At 43.6% G+C, this 16,678-nt stretch overlaps 1 protein-coding gene across 11 annotated transcripts in view; it reads left to right on the top strand.

The window, feature by feature from the left end:
• The first annotated feature begins 580 nt into the window (after positions 1-580).
• Positions 581-16,678, top strand: part of LOC310900087 (uncharacterized protein) — a 129,951-nt gene continuing 113,853 nt past the window's right edge. For all 11 annotated transcript variants that reach the window (XR_014584817.1, XR_014584818.1, XR_014584819.1 and 8 more), the window contains exons 1-2: positions 581-4,160; positions 9,164-9,246. The gene's annotated coding sequence lies outside the window, so the exon portion shown is untranslated. The remainder of the gene's footprint in view (positions 4,161-9,163; positions 9,247-16,678) is intronic.

Genomic DNA, 16,678 nt, shown 5'->3' with positions numbered 1-16,678 from the left:
CGGCCGGGGGGCCGGGGCCGGCACCTCCCCCGGCGCTGCCTCGCCGCCGGGCGGATCACAACGCGGGGGCTCGGCGGGGCGGCGCCGGGAGCCGCTGCCGGCCGCCCGCTCGCATCGGGCCGCGGCGGGGCTGGGGGCGGAGGGGGCCGGGCCTGCCGCCGGGGCGCCCCCGCCGCGCCGCCTCCCGAGCGCGCCGCGGGGCGGGCGGAGACAGCGGCCGCCCCCCCGGCCGGTGCTGCCGCTGCATGCGGGGTAACAAAGCCGCCGCGCCCCGCCGGGGCCGGGCAGGGACCGGCCCCGCTCCGCCCAGCCCCGCTCCGCCCCCGGCAGCAGCTCTCGGGGCCGGCCGGGATGATGCTGCTGCCGCCGCTGCTGCTGCTGCTGCCACCGCTGCCCGGGGGCGATAAGGCCGGGCCCGGCTGGGCCAGGCGATAACGGGCGGCGATGGAGCCGCTGGGGGCGGCGCCGGCGGGGGGGCGGCGCTGGGCAGCGGCCGTTTAACGGTCGCCGGCAGGGGCGGCCCCGGCCGTTAGCGGCGGGGATGGAGCCGGCGGGGCCCTCAGCGGGCGGCGGGGGGGGGTTCGCGCGGGTGAGGGGGAGGCGTCTCCTCATGGATCTCCTCATGGAGGTGGGCTTGGAGGACGCGGCAGTCGGGGTGGGGCCGCCAGGTAGGGTCCTGTGGGTGGCGGAGAGGGGAGCTGGGGTGCTTCTGGCTTACGGTAGCCCAGGCCGAGGGATGGAGAGGCAGTGAGGGAAGGGCTCTCCTGGTGGGGACCCAACAGCCCACCTCCGGGCGTGCTGTGCGAACCCCGTCCCTCTCAAAGGAGGCCCCTGTAGGATGTTTCTGCCTGTGAAGAGCCAAAATTCATCTTTATACAGTCTGGAGGAGCACCGCAAGCAAATGTACAGGTGCTTTGCCTTGACTTCACGACCTGGTTCTCTGTTTCAGCCCTCCCCCGGCATGGCAAAACATCGGTCAGAGGGGTCTCTGCAAAATGCAGGAGATGAGGGAGCCCCTCCTTGTCCCACGTGCTGCCAGCACCACTCTGTCCTCCTCTTGCAGAGCCCAGCCATGGCATGGGCAGGACTGCTAGCCATGTTTCCTCCCCACCCATGTCATATTAATGGCCCACATGTCATTAATGCATTTATGGAAGCTCTAGCATAAAGATGTTTTGTAACTTGAACGTAAAAGAAGCACATACACAGTAATGTGTCAGCTGTTGAGGAACCTGCTAAAGGGCATCTTGAAATGTTCGCGTTTAGCAATCCACACAAAGGGCTGTTGTTTGGCAGCAGGGTAGGGAAGGAGGGAAATACATCCTGGGGATGGTTGCTGTGGGATCTGAAGTCCTGAGAGCTGGGTATAACCTTTGTGGAGACTGCCAGAGGATTTCAGAGTGAAATGCCACTTTTCCTGTAACGTTCTGTGGGCAGATGTTCACATGAGATTATTTCTGAGGGCACAACACTTGAATGCAGCATCTGTTTTGAACTCAGCATTGCCCAAATTGCCAAAAAGTGATTTTTCTCTCAGGAAAATTAAGCTAAATCCATGCCCCTGCATCCTTCCTTCCTTCAGCCTTCCAAAACAGACAACCAGTATTGCTTCATGCAACCTACATTGACTTCAATAATACTTAACGCATCTTCTCTGAGTAAGGATTTTCTATTGTGTGGGGACTTTGAGCAGTGCTCATTTATCACTTCAGTAAGATTTCTAGTGTTGTTACAGTTGTTTTTGCCTTTTTCCTGTGTGCAAGTGGAGACTGGTGGATGTTGACTCCTTATATTAAGAGGCTGTAGAGCCTGTGGCAGGAGCCACTACAGCCCCTGAGCAGACATGTTTCGTCCGCCCAGTTCACCATGTCCATTCCAGGATCCCTTTCTCCCCTAGCTCCGCTCCAAACACAGGACCAGAAGTGTGCTCAGCATGAGATAGCAGTGCGGTGCCATACTGGGGGGCAGCACCTGCATTTTGGTGGAGTGGCAGGTGTACATCCAGTGACAGCACTGGGGAAAGGATAGCGCAAAGCTTTTAAATGCTTCTGTTGGAGCTGCGTTGCCTCCCCTGGCTGAAATTTAAGCACAGCTACCATAGAAGCAAGGATGCTGGCTTCAGTTTTGAACTCCATCACTTATTCATGGTTGGTCATTCTCATTGCCTTCTGTACTTCAGCTTTTCCCTCTGTCAGACGGAAATGCTAATGACCCTGACTTGCATCCAGATATATATATATATATTTAAGATTAGTTAACATTTGTGGCCCATTAAGAATTATTCTTAAGAATTAAAGAATTAATCTTAAAAGAGTTATTCTTAAGAATTAAAATGATGTGTTATATTAGAAGTGAAATACTATCCATGTATCTTTAATGCCTTGAAATGCATACTCAGAAGAAATGTAGCTTATAATCATCAGCAAGCCTGAAAATAAGGCTGATCAGGGGATTTTTTGTTTCAGTTTGTCTTAGTTAATTATTAGGCAGCGTCCCTCCCTTCTGGCCATCACTTAAATAACATTGCGACAGCAGGAGATCAGTATTTTAAGGTAATAACATAGCACTATGCTTTGTTTAGTTGGGAAAGAACAGAGCCCAGCTGTGCTGAGTGAGCTGGTCCCTGCAGTGTGGACTGACCGTGCGTGGGGTGATAGCAGAGGACAGAGATGTCGCTGCCTTGTCTCCTCAGCTGACATTTCCTTGTCCGTGAATGTTGTTACCTGTGGCACAGGCTGTGTAATGGATGATAAACGCTGTCTCTCGTTGCTGGCAGCAGATTATTGTGGCTGCGACAACCAGGGACTGGAAGGGGGAGGTGATTCTCCCCCCTCTACTCTGCTCTCATGAGACCCCACTGGGAACACTGCCTTCAGCTCTGGGTCCCCAGCACCAGAAGGACGTTGCCCTGTTAGAATGAGTCTAGAGGAGGGCTGTGAGGATGATCAAGGGGCTGGAGCACCTCTCCTACAAAAACAGGCTGAGGAAGTTGGGTTTGTTCAGCCTGGAGAAGAGAGGGCTCCAGGGAGACCTCATTGCAGCCTTCCAGTACCTAAAGAGGGCCTACAAGAAAGCTGTGGAGGGACTCTTTGTCAGGGAGTGGAGTGATAGGACAAGGAGTAATGGCTTTAAACTAAAAAAGGGTAGATTTAGATTGGATGTTAGGAAGAAATTCTTTACTCAGAGGATTGTGAGATGCTGGCACAGATTGCCCTGAGAAGCTGTGGATGCCCCATCCCTGGAACTGTTTAAGGCCAGGCTGGATGGGGCTTTGGGCAACCTGGTCTGGTGGGAGGTGGGGGCTGGAACTGGATGGTCTTTAAGGTCCCTTCCAACCCAGACCATTCCATGTACAAAATATGTGATGAATGTCTTCAAGTAGCATAGAGAGCAAAAAAAAAAATAGTATCTTTCCTCTGCTGTTACAGGCAAATTGGGATTTTTGTCTCTGTTACATGGGGTCCAAAATTTGTTCCTGTAAACACGGACAGTAGTGACTGATAATGCTTTCTGTTTTGTAATGTCTTCTACATTTTGATTAATATTTCATCTTTTGATTTCTGCCAATCATTTCTGTTTATGCTGTAATTCTATTTATTATTTTAAATCTTCAACAGCATCAGACTGTTATTTAAGCAGTGTCTCTGTGAACTTGCATAACAGCAATTAAAACACCTACCAGAGATTTCTAGTTCTTGATGGCAATTTTAGGTCACTGTTTCCATGGTTTAATTAGCATATACAGTTTCTTAGTGTGAACTGGAGCCTTTCATGTAACATTGTGTTGCTTATAACATGGACAGGGGTTGTGCTGTCTTGGCCTCTTTGTGATTTGAACTTCTCTGTGCCGCTCAGTTCCTTTTTTGAAACTTTCAGAGTGGGTTCCCTTTTCTACATGCCTGCAAGAGTTCGGTGAAAAGCCTCTTGTGCTATTTCCCGGAGTTGAAGTGGCTCTAAAGCTGTTATCAGAAAACATTCGATTTCCTTCAGTGTTATTTTTTAATATTCTGTTTATTTTTTTTAATATTCTGTTTATTTGCGTGTGCGTGTTCAGAATGCTTGTTTCAGAGGCACCTGTAAGTTTGTTTGAGCTGATGTTCTCCGCTGGCCTGAGTCACCCAGAGCCTCTGTATGACACCAGACAGCCTGCAGCGTACTTGGTGAGGGTTCTTCCCCTGCGAGCTGTGCTCCGATGGACCACGGCTCCCCCTGCACCCACAGGAAAACCGTGGGGCATTCCTGGAGATTCACGTTTTCTTCCAGGCTTGACTCTGGTGGCAGCTGTGAGAGGAAGTGAGGGGCCGCAGGGCAGGAAGCGAGGTTTGGCCAGCTGGGGTTTGGAGGGCTGCGAGGGACGTGCGGGGGAGTCCGGGGTGGCCTGGGCCTGACAGGTTAGCAGAGCACTGTGCTCCATGAAGGGGTGGGGAGGAAACCTCTACAGCTTCTTAGCTGCAGATTTTCTAAGCAAAATAATTACGTAAGGTATGGTATTATTTGTATTTACTCTTCTGTGAATGTATTTATGTGACCCTTGGTTTTCATGTGGAGTAAATGGGGGAGCTGACTTTGTTTAACTTACGGGAAGAGAAGTCTGAGAGGGTGCAGTCTTTAGGCACAGAAAAGGCCACTGAAAATAGGTGTGTTCTGCACTGCCATGATACACAGAACAAGAAGGGATGTAAGTTTAAAACGTAATGAGAGAGTTAGAAATTAGAAAAAAACTTTCCACAAGGACAAGGGAAAACTGGAACCAGTGGTCTCAGCAGAATATGGAGTTCATATCACTGAAAAGTTTCAAGCACTGTTCGTCAGTTTTCAGTCAGGAATGGTTTAGTTAGCGTTGATCCTGCTTTTGGGAGGAGGGAGAAGGACCTATATGACCTGGTAAAATGCCTTTATGGCCCTTTCTTCTCTGACTGAAAATCAATGGCCTAATGTATTGTTCACTGAAGAGGGGGAGGGTTTTTGCTGATTTGAAGGGCTCTCTTGATGGTAAAGTAAGCTAAACTCTGACCTTTGTTCATACAAACAGCCTCATGGGTTCCAGTTACTGCACTTAAATGAGAGAAATGGTGTATATCAGGCTGGAACATCAGAGCAGAGTGGCTTAATGGAAATTTTCTTACTAATATTGTTTTTACAGATTATGCAAACTACCTCTTTTGTTTGATTTTTTTTGAAGCTACTTTCAGTTAGAGATTTGAAAGTCATGTTTTAAGTGGTGGTTTTTGTTTGTGTGTTGTTTCCTTTATCTGTGTTTAGTTTTCTCCAGCTCACAACTGTACTGCCTTGAGCCTGATTATACAAATTGTCTTTATCTAGTGCAATGAAATTGTCTGCTGTGCAGGAAACTCTTATGAGGTCAGTGTACTGCCAAGCATTACGCTTATGTTGCAGTAGATCTTTGCTCATAGCAGGAATTCTACCTTTGCCCCTAATTCTGTTTTTGCTGCAGGTCTATTCAGGAATATCTCTAAAGATAACAGCAAAGGTTCTGTTGTTTGATTGCAAAGCCGATGTAACCTTTAGTCTGTCTGGGCGATTGACTGGCATAACAGTGCCAGAACAGCCCTTGTTTTGTGGGCAGCTAAGAATGACTTCATCAGTGGCCAGTACAGTGACTGCACATGTTTTCCTGTTCAGGTGCAGTTATACTGATTACTTTCCGTATGTAGGTCAGATCTAAGAGGAAAGAGGCATGAATCCAATCAACTACTGAAATGTCAGCAAATACTTGTGAAACTTGTGCATTTATCTTCCTTTATCATTGGCCTGTTGAGCTATAACACAACTGACTGACCTTGCCATGTCACATAACCCAGCACATTGTCACATGGCACCCCTCATCCCATCTGTCACACGGTGAATAATACACCAGCCACACATCTTCCTGCATGTAGAGATCTAGACAGCAGGACGCAAGAAGGCTGAAAGGATAGGACTCGCTGGAAGGAGGCAAAGACTATACATGGTGATCAGAACTTTACAATGGATTTGTTTTATTTGGAGTTTCTCATTTGTTCTTAATAATAACCCTGTTGATGAGAGGGACTTAGACAGGGCATGGCTGTGGCATTTCAGGGTTGGGACAAACATCTTGCTTCTGTGCCACCCCAGCTTAGAGGCAGGGTGTGAGACCAAAAGCTAGAGTTTTGAGTTGTGTGCAGAAGTGACATCTGAAGATTAATTCATCCAGAGAGGGAACAGAAAAACCACCTTGATACCTGGGTGCCTAGTGCAAGAATGGTAAGAATAGATGCTGTCTGAAGTTCAGCTGTTTCCTTCGGAGAAGGACCATAGAATGAAATGGTTTTACATCAAATTTTTGTGAAAGGAATATGAATAGTTAACAGGTATTAAGTATTCTACCTAGCTGGAAAGGAAAAAGGCTTTGTTTTCTGAAGAGAGGCAAACTCTAGTTATAGTTAATAGAGCTTTCTTCTTCTATAGGAGTGCTAAACAGACATAGCGAAGTTAGAGTCTGAAGTTACACTAGAAAACAAACAAACAAACAAAAACAAACCAAACAAACACCCCAACACAAACAAACAAACAAAAAACCAAACACATCAAAACCAAAATCCAAACAGCTGGGTAACATAAACTGGAAATAGGTGTACCTGATTCTAAAGTTCATTACCTTCTCCAGTGTGCTTTTAGATAAAACTAGAAGGTTCTTTAATCATAAAATTCTTATTTTCCTTTCTATCTGATATTTTCTCTAGAGGTGGGGAGGAAATGGGCTACTCCCATAAGACCCTTTTTCCTGTTCTGCATTGAAACAGACAAAACCAGACACCTCTGAAAGGTTTAACTGGAACCAGAATAACAAATGCGCCAACACTCAGGCTATGTATTTGGTTTGTTGGAGGAGCAACGTTCAAATCCCACCAGTGCTTCATGTGGAATAGAAATTTGAGCATACATTTCTCACATCCAAATAGGTGTAGTGACCTTGGACTGCAATGTGAGGCTTTCTTCTATGGGTGAAAGTGAGCATTCAACTATATGCAAAAAAGACACTTCTCCCAAGCTAGCCAGAGGTGTGGTAGGTCAGGAACTTATTTGGAACCTTAGGTTCAATTCCCTGTGCCAAGTCCCAGTGTGCATGCAATCTGAACTTCAGTCTCTCCTATCTGTGACCCTACAGATTGTCAGGACATTCTGGAATTGGCATCTCTCCCTTTTGGTTTGATCAGAAAATCCTACCTGAACCCAAGTAACCTTTCTTAGCAGAAATTTGTTTTTCTTCAACCAATTTCAATAAACTGGCATTTTGCAAGAACAGAGATGTTTTCTCAAGAATTTTTTGATTAATTCTAATTATTTTCTCAGTAAAATTGCTCCTAAGCAGTTTGCTGTTCACAGCTTTATCCTTAGTGTTCCCAGTTTTATCTGTGTGATTCAGTAGTAATGGATGTTTTGTTTCTTGAAGCTGTGGATAAAGTTATTGCACCAAAGAAACTTTCAAGTGCTCCAGAGGCTTCAGAGATCTGTGTTGCATTCCTCCCTCCTCCTCCTCTCTGGTACTGTGCTGTCTCCATGCTTCACCTGTTTTCTTGACGATACACCTGCAGCATCTTTGCAAAACATGAGAGTGCTATTCTTCACATTCCGCAAATGGAGAAAAGAGTTAGAGAACCTGAGCACGTGCTTTTACTGAAGATGAAAAGACACCTGAGCTGTGTGATCACTGACCTACAACAGTTTGTGCAGTGGACTGAACCAGCTGACTGGTTCAGAACCCCCTCCATGCAATGGTATCTGAATGTACCAGTGCTGGCTCTGGCCCGTGTTGGTAGAGCCGTGCCATGCCACGTGCATTCCTGATTTGGGAACAAACTTTGCAGCGTTCTCTGCTGTGAGGTGTAAACTTGTCTTGAGTGACTTGGTCAAGATCACACAGGAAGATTTTGGCAGAGCAGAGATTTGATGGGGACACAAGCCCGCCTTCTTTTGTTTCTAGGCAACATAAATGGTAAGGGAATGAATTCTGTCCCTCTGGAAAGACTTCTCTGCAATATTTTTTGGAAAGTGGGTTAATTCCTATAACAAGATGAATCTTGGAGACTGGAGATTATTACTTGGAATGGTATTAGTTATGCTAAGGAAATGCTTAGTTTGTTTTTTACTGTTGGAAATGCAAATTTTGATGGATCAGACTTCCGTCTTTCCTTTTTTGAAGTTAGAGCTGCAATACATTGATTTGCTCTATTATGTCGTAAACTGAAAGGAATTGTTCTACATTGAGGAGTTTATTAGAAGAATATTAGTAAAATGTTTCATTCAAAAGCTAGGTTTACTTCTATTAATAAATGGTACATTCTTCTTGTCAGTGTTAATCTCCTGGCTCCTGATGGGCTTTTTTTTTTTTCTTCTTTTTTTTTTTTTCTACACACTGTTACTAATGTATTCACAGCCTTGTTATGCCAAACTTACTGACAAGAATGTGACGATGGTGTTATTTTTTGGTGCTCTCTGCAGACTGGAAGCACTTACTTGCATGATGTATTAGACATTCACTCTAGAGTAAGTCAACATTCACTCCCGTCTTGACAAGCACAGGAAATGTGAGGAAACTGGAATGTGAGTGGATACTGCTTGCAGTGTGTTCCTGAAGATCCCCATTCGAAGAGTTCAAAACTCTTTGAGAAGTGTTGTAGGAGTCGCAGCATTTCCTTCTTCAAACAGAACCTCTGCAAACTCTTGAGTCATGGCATAAGAAAAGGACCAGAAGGACTGCCCTGCTGTCTTAGTTTGCACTTCACTTGAGTTCGGAGTGAACTAAACTTCCTCCAGTTTAGTTCCCAGAAATATAACATATAGGCCCTTAGGAAAAGAAAATGCACTTCCCAATATGAAAGCCATCCAGAACATAGCTCTGCTTGTATTTTACCAATGGATCAGTTTTTCTTTATTCCTTCTTTGCAGTATATATCTCCTTCCTCAGAGGAAAGCTGGCACATTAGGATGCCAAAGGAGGACCTGAAAACAACATGAAAGAAGTAGTTTGAAGCGAATCCCAGTCAAACTACAACAAACCCAGTCCTATCCTTAAATAAATGGACAGTGCAGTTTTTCATTATTACCCTGGTTTGCTGAAAATTGCTACTCTCTTGGCAATGATACTTATACATTAACTAATGTACTGTATCTTTTGTAGGTACCCTGTTGAATGTGCTTTATGCTACCCAGTGACATCTATATTCCTGCAGAGGAGAGAATTTGTTACTGCAGATTTCTGAGGTAGGACGGGGTTTACATGGGAGTTAAGGTGTAGTGCAAAGAGCACTGGTTCCTCAATGTTGTCACATTGAGCTGTATTAGAGGGAAGCCACTTTCTGGCTGTGGGCTAAAAATATAAGTTTACTGAGGGAATATTGTATAAGTAATACACTGGAGGGCCTAATACCTATGTACTGGGGGTATGAGCATTGAGCCTGCAAAGGCTCAAGAGGTGTTGCTTTCTGCCCAGGTTGTTAATTTTGTTAGCATTGGAACTCAAAATTCGTTGAACGGTTAATAAGTCTGTGCCTATAACTATGGACATTATACTTTTCACCCTCTCCAGCTGGAGGTGGTGCTGAATCTAAGCCTCAGCTTCAAAACACCTTGACCCGTGGGTATTTGACCAGTAGATTTTTTTTTCTTCAGGCATACAAAGAGGCTGTGTTTGTGTAGGCTTTGTGCCATATTTGATCATTTGTAATCACTACTGTGATTATTTAGCAGTTTTTTGGGAATAGAAATGTTACAGATGGTGTAGACATGAGAAAAAATGGGAAGAGTGACATCTAGTGGTTTAGTAATAAAAATGTGCATAATTTTTTTTCCTCCTCAGGAAAATTAAAAATAAAGCTATTCCTAATAATTGACATATGATTCACCTAGAATTTATAAAACTTGAAATTTATACATCAGTTTAGACAGAAGTTTGATGATTAATGCCAAGGAGTGAGTTTGATGTCTGATGCCAAGGCCTGGCTATTCTCAACGTGTTCTAATGACATCCTGTTTTTATTTTCCATTTCACAGTTTGTTTCTTCTTTGGAATATTTTTACATAGCTATCCATTTCCCACAGCCAGAATGACTTCAGGATCATATGGTTGTATGATTTTACTTTGGGTTAGAAGAAGGTCATTTTATGAATAGCTCAGTTGTGAGGAAAAATTATTTGAAAAGAAACTGATCTTGGCAAAGATCAACTGTTTTCTGCTGCTGAGAACCTAACTTTCTCATTTATTGCTCTTGGTGTTAGAATAGTTGACACTGCTCCAGAATCTTACACTGGGAAGGATTCTAGTGTAGGACAGGACTTTTGTCACCCGGCCCTGTTCTCTGCTAGCTCAGCAACCTTGTCAAGTGGGTTCTGCCTAATGGTAGAGAGTGGGTTATGCCCACATCATGCCAGGTGGAGGAACTGGGTAGTTTTAATAGGTTCTTTCCTGTTTTAATTTCCAAGGACTCAGTTTCTAGGCTATCAGACCAATGTAACTAATCCTGCTACCAAATACTTAACAGACAAATTCCAGCTGTCCAGTTCCCATTGAAGCACGAGCTGGACAAAATTTCTATTTCTCTGGGCAGTGCTTGGCTTCTTGTGTTATACAACACTATGATTTCAGGTTAAATTTGGAACACCAAGAAATGAGCTAATGTATGGACATATTTTCTAGATCTCGGTAAGAAAAAATGTGTGTTCTCACTGGCCTGGCTGCCTTCAGAAAGAATGGAAACAGACATTTTCCTTAGACTTGAGAAATGAGTGGGCTCCACTGTGATAAGATGGAGTCTCTCTCTCTCTTATCTTTCTTCCCAGGGAATCACAAGCTTATTCAGAAACCCCCCTGCCCATCCATTACAGTACGAAGTTGGTTAAGTTTGCTGTGTCAAGTTTTCTTCTATGTGTAGAGCAGCGGCCATTACAGTTGGCCCTGTAGTTAAAGTAATACAGCAAATCCTGTGCTCCAGAAGGCTTTGGGGTTGCACAGCGTATAAATGCACATGTAGCTGTGAAGAATTCTGGGAAAAGAGGCATTTAATACCTAGGAGGAGCAGTAACTTTGTCAAGTCTGTCAGGTCTCATGAGCCTTTGGTGGGGCCTTGGATACATCCAGATGGCTGCTACCCAGCTTTGTTTCCTTTCAGTTCTTCAGGGCTGCAGAAATGGAGAGAGGAAGGTAAAAGGATGTGTGGCACACGTGCTGTGTGTTTTAGTAACATGTCTGTCACAGCTGTGGGATCTGAATGGAGAAGGAAGGAAGCAGGTGAACTTTGTTGTGCTCAGAGGAAGTCAGCATGTGTCTGAATGCTGGCAAATGACAGATTTTTCTCTTAAAAATCTATGTTCTCATACAGTGAGAAAGGGACGGGCTTTTCATTGCTAGGTCATTGTTAGATGCCTCTTTTATGAAGTTATAAGGCAAGCTTATTTGGATGCAAGTTTTGTGGAGAAGTCCCTACTACAACAGGCACAAAAAAATAGTTCCTCTGCAGCAGGGAGTGTTATGGACAGGAACTGCATATAGAGGAAAACAAAACATAGGAATTTTTGTTTCCTAAAAATGCAGTAGTTGCAGCTAGAGGGATATAACAGAAACCATTCTGAATTTAGCTTCTGTGCTCTAATGGGCAACAGAACTCCAAAATTTGTGCTATCACTTTTTAACTTCTACACATATTTTCAAGTATGTTATGTGGTATGACAGCAATCACAGGTCGCTGTAATTTTGGTTGCTATACTAACTGCTTTTCCTACAGGGTGGCAGGGCTCTTAGGCCTGTGGTGTTGATGACTTTTCCCCAGCCATGGCTTCAAGCATAAAAGTGTTACAAGTGCCTTACTGTGCCAAACCTATGGCACATCTAGGTTAGTATATATACCTCTGGCAGTAACAGCAAGCGATCCTATTTAGGGGTAGGACATGATCCTGAACACTTCCTGTTGTGCATTCCCCTCATTCTTCCCTGGCATCCACAGTCATTGGATTTAGGGTAATAATGAGGTACACATGTGCCTATTTCCATACCTGTTATGAAGCTGTTGCCCATAAATTAATCCTCTTTGTACAGTCTGCTCTTTTCGTCAAGGCTGCTGCTATTATTGTTCTGCTCAATCTTGTGTGACAGCACATTCCACAAATTCATTACTTGCTCTGTTCATAAAGAAAAGTTATTTACTTTGTCTGCTTTAGCTATCTTGCACATAGTTTGAGAGAGTGCCCCTATTTCTAATATTACAAAGTTTGGTGAGTAACAGTTCTGCTCTTTCTCCACCACCTTCAAGATTTTATAATTCTCACTTATATCCCCCACAGCCTGCATGTCTCCAAATAAAAGAGAGAAATCTCTCCTCAGAATGCAGCTGCTATGTCCCCTAAATTCCTCTTGTACAGTTCATGTGCTTGCATGAAACACAAGTGCTTAAACGTGGATACAGATCAGCCTCTCACTATATGTATGTCCCAGCTGTCTGTCACAACACAGAGTTAGCTGCCCAAGTAAAGCAACCAGGGCGATCACAGCATAAATATTTTTTTGAGCACCTTCTATTTGACCTCTTCTAAAGCCGTAGCGAGCAGATTCCAAGAACACTTGTGGGTTGAACTGCAGCAGTTTTCTGTGTTTATGGATGGATACTGGCCAATTCACAGCCATCCATATGGATGCCTAGCTTATTCTTGGACTGAGACCAGCTGTTACAAAGGGCCAGAGCCTCGCCAGTTGTATGTGGAGTTTCTGGTCACTTGGGTTACAGTGATGGCCAATTTGTACTTTTGTTCAAATAGGTGGTTGTTGCCTGTCCAAGAGCTGAGTGTATGGAGTCCTGTTTTACTTCTTGGTAGTCAGTACCCTTGCTGTATCTGCCAGGATACCCACTGTGAGTGTGTGGCCAGCTGCAGGGCAGATACAGGTAGCAGCCATACTTGGAGGCATTCTCACTCACTTTGTTGAGGACACTGATGCCCTCTGTCTTGAAAAGTGGCTCTTTAGAGGAAGTTGATGCTGCAGGCAACATCTATCAATTCCTTGGTCTCTAAAAAGTGGAGGTTGCTTTCATATGATGTGGTTATGATAAATTTGGTTCTTATATGTTGCTGTTCTGGAGTCTGGCAATTTATTGCAGATTAAGTGGTCTTGTTCATTGAAAATAATCTAGGCATTGCTTTTAATCGTAAATCAAGTAGTTACTTCTTTCACAGATGACTGAGTAGCTCTTATTGGGTCCCATTCTGAGCAAGGATTCTTTACTCATTTTTAAGTCATACATGTTTTGTTCACCTTTTAACTCTCATGTCTTATTCTCAAGAGAATCTTTCAAAACACTTTCTACAAACAATCTTAGGAACTAAAAACCATAACCCTAAGTGTTATCATAAACCATGGACTCAATGAAGATACTGTTTTTACAGCAAATTATAGTGTTCCTTCCCACAGCTCTCACTGTTCCTGTGGTGGTTTTACCCTGCTGGGCAGCTAAACTCCAGCACAACTGCTGTCTCACTCCCCCTCCTCAACAGAAGAGGGGGAAAAGAAAGTATGATGAAAAGAAAAAAAGTGACTCAGGGCAACTGCTCCCTCTGCTGTGCAAAGCTCCTGCCAGAAGCTTTGCACTTGCAGTTTTCATTTAGCTTTGTTTTTCCTGTGACACAGTTATGTTGTTGGGTCTTGTTGATTCCTTGTGCATAGTAAGAATTTTGAGAAACCCTCAGTTCCTGGGCTCACAACAACATAACACTAATTTCTTGAGTCACACTGGTGAAACAGAAACATGTTTTTATGTTTATAAGTAGTAGTATAAAAATAAAATTTCCTAACAGTGTAACAACTGTAAATTATTTAAAATTCTATGAGATCTCACATTTATGCATCTTTAAATACAGTCTTTCTAGGATTTTGTTTTTTTGAAGCAATACTACACCAGGAAAATTTTGATTGAGATGAAGAAGATAACATCTACTTCTTTCAGAAGTTTTTCATATGCAGTAAATACACTGCTTCTTAAGCAGGAAAGGAAGGATGTAGCTAACTGTGTTGTCGTAGGGGAGTACAGCTTCAGAATGCTTCAAAGATGGATATTCATTCTTCAGTCTAGTTGGGACTTGATCCACAAATGAACATCAGCTGCAATTACTTTACTTTGGTGCTTTGTTTCTGAACAGTTGTGTGCTTTTAAATCAGGTCTGGTTGCCCTTGTTTACTGCACATTCTTACAGAATCATTTTACAGGATGATTCAGGTATGTGTGAACCACATATGAAATCATTTGGAAAAAATGGAACCAAAAGCTCTGGTTCCAGGTATGCATGAGATACATCCAACCCACAAGAAGCCACAAAAGTCTGAAACAAAGATTGTGTCTCACTACTGTAAAGCACTTCAGCATGTCCTGAACATTCTGAATAACCTTTGAGGGTGCAGTAAGTTCAGAATTGACATGAACTATGCTAGATATCAACATTACATGGATATTTCATGACCTGTCAGTTGGGGAGTATGAGACTGTGATTGCTCAGAAAGTTGAATCTGGGACACTGCTGAATCCTTACATGCATATACAAATATACTGGGAGGCATCAGCCAGAATACACAAATCTAGAGAACAATATGTGACCATTGAATAAAGTTATGATGAAATAGTGTGTTCTAGGAAGTACCTCCTATGTATCTTCTCTTCAATCCACATCATGGGGATTACTACCTACTAAAAGCAATAAATCTTGAGATAAAGTCCAGAATAGGCTCACAGAATCACAGAAATATTGAGGAGCCCCTGGAGATCATATAGTCCAAAGTCTGTTCAAAAGTAAGGAAGGTTATTCAAGGCCATGTCCAGTCACATTTTTGGATAATCTCCAAAGATTATCTGCATAACCTCTCTGGACAAACTGTTCCAATATTTGGACACTCACCCTGAAAAAGTTTATTCTTATACTTAAATGTAATTTCCTGTATCTCAGTTTGTACCCACTGCTTCTTGACATGTCACTGGATGCCCCTAAGAAGAATCTAGCTCTGTCTTTACTTTCTCCCATCAGGGATTTGTACACATTAATAAGATACCCCCTGAGCTGCCTTTTCTCCAGTTGTTTACTCTACCTCTCTCAACCTCTCCTCGTGTGACGGGAGCTTTGGTCTTTTAATCATCTTTGTAGCTCTTTACTGAGCTTGCTCCAGTTTGTTCATATCCCTTGTTCTGGGGAGCCCAGTACTGGACACATCATTCCAGGTAGGATTTCACCGGTGCTGAGCAAAGTGGAAAGATTACTTCTCTCAGACTGCCGACAGTACTGTTCCTCATCCAGCACAGGAGGCCATTGGCCTTCTTTGCCACAAGGGCTCATTGCTGGCTCATGTTCAACCAGAATCCCTAGGTCCCTTTCTTCAGAGCTGCTTTCCAGCTGGTCAGCCTCCAGCCTGTACAGGTGTATGGAGTTATTCCACTCTAGGTGCAGGATTGATATTTCCCTTTCTTCAATTTCATGAGGTTCCTGTTGGCCTACTTCTTCAGACTTTCAGGGTCCCTCTGGATGGCAACACAACCATCAGGTGTGTCAGCCATTCCTCCCGATTTTGTATCAGCTGCAAAATTGCTAAGGGTGCACTCTATCCCAGTGTCCAGACAATTAATGAAGATGTTAACTAATATTGGCCCCAATATCGCCCCTGCTGTGCACCATTAGTGACTGGCCTCCAGCTGGACTTTGTGACATAGATCACAGCCCCTTGAGTCTGACAGTTCAGCAAGTTTGCAGTCTAACTCACAGTCCATTTATCCAACCTGTGCTTCATCAGATTCTGAGGGATTTCAAAGACTTAGTAAATAAATGATGTGTATAAATAGAAAAGTGAATCCTCCTTCTTTTAAGATCTATAATATGCTTATTGGATGGACTGTAACAAAGTGTTCCTGCTGAATTAGTTTGATTTTCAGTTTACAGAAAAATCCACAGTTCCCACTTTGCTATTTCTGCATGGATGAGGGCAATATCAGGTTTATTCTGTCATGAAGAGGGACTTGATCAATGTCACTGCATAGCTGTCAGTGAATGTGGGAGTCCTACCGTCATGTAAGTTATTTGGCTATTTGTATTTCATGTAACTAGGCCATCTCTAGAAAACTGTGCAAACAATTGTAATCAATTATGTGAAATTTTTTCCTATCTTTTTAATACTTTGTTTTTGAACAATTGAACTGCCTTATTTTTTGCCAGCTCAGATCATGAATGAGTTCATGTGAGTGAACTTGTATTACTGTATCACCCTGAGGGCAGAGAGTTTTGTATGAGATCTCTGTGCAGAATAAACAGCAAAAACTGCGTTAGTGAATCTTTCTGAAAGGTATTGCTTAGTACCCTAATATTCTGCATGGGGGAAATGCAGAGCTGTTTCTGTGAGCTGTCTGAGCTACAACTGGATCTGAAAGAACTATCTCCTTCAAAGTATGTGGGGACTGTCCACACACTTTGATGCTTTCCAAGTGGATTTTTCACTGCCTCTCCTGGTCCAATTGATGGGATTGTGCAGGCTGTCTTCTGAAGGATGTCGCTGATGATTGTTAAAGTATTATGAGTTAAGTACACTGAATTGGAGTGTTTCTTCACTTTTCCTGGCATGAGCACGCTAAGTGTCTAGGCTTGAGGAATCAGCACCTCAGACCCACTAAATTTTTCTACA

The sequence above is a fragment of the Anser anser genome (genome assembly GCF_964211835.1).
Source record: "Anser anser genome assembly, chromosome: 5".
Lineage (NCBI taxonomy): Eukaryota > Metazoa > Chordata > Aves > Anseriformes > Anatidae > Anser > Anser anser.
Note: the sequence above shows the minus strand (reverse complement) of the source record. Positions and strands in the feature narration are given on the sequence as shown.